Genomic DNA, 2,377 nt, shown 5'->3' on the forward strand with positions numbered 1-2,377 from the left:
CTAGTAGGAGAGCAAGAGGCCAACGTGAAACACACAAGCATATTTAAAGCCTCTATTCACGTCACTGCTTCTGACTTCCCATTGGCTCAAAGAAGTCACAGAGCCAAGCAACATTAATAGCGCAGGGCAGTCCACCCTGCCTTACTCTAACAGGAGGACCTGCAATGTCACACTGGTGTGGCTGTGAAATCCTATTATCAGGATGGAGTAAAGAGTTGGGAGCAAGAATGCAATCTACCATGAGTGCCACAGGCCAGGCCCCGAAAGAAGAATAATGCAGGTTATACAAACACTAAGAGCCACTCCACAAAACAGGGTGTGGCTACAAAATTTGTTAGATGAGAGACAGAAACTCAATTCAAATTCCCTTTTGCTACATAACTAGGAAGTCTGGGGTTTTATTGAATTCCAGTTCAACTGTTTCCAAAGGCTCAGATGATGTTGTCAGTGTTCTGTCGCTCTCCCTCCATTTTTCTGTCCTAATTTTCTGTGTCATGGGAAGTTGGACTTGTCGGCCTGAGGATTTTTTGATCTTTACAGTTTGAGATCCCAGAGGAAGTGAGAGTCTCCGAGAGCACAGACATAACAAATCTCAGGGAAGCTGCCAATTGGCCCAGTTTACCCCATCCACACATCCCTGAGCCAATTACTATCACAGGGCAAAGGGGGAGAAGAATTGAACTATTAAAAGCTCCTAGATTCGGGCCTCCCTGGTGGCGCAGCGGTTGAGAGTCCGCCTGCCGATGCAGGGGACGCGGGTTCGTGCCCCGGTCCGGGAAGATCCCACGTGCCGCGGGGCGGCTGGGCCCGTGAGCCATGGCCGCTGAGCCTGCGCTCCGCAACGGGAGAGGCCACAACAGTGAGAGGCCCGCGTACCGCAAAAAAAAAAAAAAAAAAAAAAAAAAGTTCCTAGATTCAAAATGAGGGTGTAGAGCCTAGTGCAGTTCAATTAAGAAGTAAAAGAATACTGTCCTGATCACTACAAACCACAGGCTTTCTGAGCTGTTGTTGCCTTACCACCCTGGCTTTGCTCCACGGGGCAACGAGAACCAAGCCCCAAACGCCTTCTTGCATTTCATTCAGTTCTGAAGCAGCAGGAAAGGGCATCATATTAGGGCTTGCCAAAAGTGGCGTCGCCTAATGTTAAGTATCTCAGCCACCATCTAATGCTCATTAGGGAGGCCAATCTGATACTCGCAATCTACTGTGGGACTCACATAAGGAAGGAACTTGATTTAGGGAGCAGCGGGGGCTGCCGCTGTGAGCTCTGTGGAGTTCCCCCTCCCCCGACCACCTCCGCTCGGTTTCTAGAATGCACAGTTGTGAAGTGTAATCCCACGGTCTCGAAGAAGCACAAGTTCTCCTCGCTTGTCATTCAAACAACACCAGGGAAGCATCTTGCCCTTTTCCGGGGCTTCCATCTTTGGCTGAGTTTCCACAAAGCCTCGGGATCCTCCCAACAGACATCCTGTGCACATCTTATCAAAAGAATAAAACTGCTATATTTCCCTTGGCAGAGGTGGCTGTGACATAACTCCAGAACAAATGCTCCTTCCACAGGGACTGCAGTCTCCTCTGCTCGGATCATTTGCGAGGTTTGAAACACATCCGTATTCAACATGGACTACAGCATTTGCCTTCCCATCGGCATGCCGCAGACTCGATATGGGGAGACGAGTCAGCCCTTCGGACTTAGCTGAAAGGCTGGCGCTTGGACAAGCCATTTCACGAGAACTAGCCCTGAAAGGCTGAGAGGTTGGCTGCTGGCGGGTCACCGAGGTGTGATGTGTGCTGAGAGGTGGAAGCAGCGGGACCCCTGGCTTCATCCGCTGGGCAAGTGTTGATGGACTGTGGACCGAGGCGCAAGCCCCGGGGAGAGGTAGGACGCCGAGCCAAGGGGTGGACTCTGTTGCAGGAAGTTCACGGTCTGATTAGGGAGCAAGTTCCTTCCCAACGCCCACGAGAGAATAATGCACAGGCCAGAAGTGGTAAAGCGCCGGGCAGGAGACAGAAGGAATTGGAAACAGTGGCGTCGGAGCCCTGCACGCCGTGTCCAAGAACACAGATCCAGCCGCGCCAGCTACCGGGCGAGGAATGGGCTCCTCTAGGCTCATCAGACCAGAAGGCATTAGAGAGAAGTCTAGGAGCTAAAGGCTGAGGAGATGGTGAGTTTAGGTGGGGTGAAGGGGTTCAGAACAGGCTCAAAACCTATTCAAATTTTTCTCCCTCCAGCTGTCTGTTTGTGTGCCTCTATTTCATTTTGGCTTTTTCTATATTTCCCTCCCCTCCCCCTCCCCCTCCCCCCTCCCCCCCCCCCCCCCCCCCCCCCCCCCCCCCCCCCCCCCCCCCCCCCCCCCCCCCCCCCCCCCCCCCCTCC

Source organism: Lipotes vexillifer, unplaced genomic scaffold (genome assembly GCF_000442215.2).
Source record: "Lipotes vexillifer unplaced genomic scaffold, Lipotes_vexillifer_v1.1 scaffold847, whole genome shotgun sequence".
Taxonomy (NCBI): domain Eukaryota; kingdom Metazoa; phylum Chordata; class Mammalia; order Artiodactyla; family Lipotidae; genus Lipotes; species Lipotes vexillifer.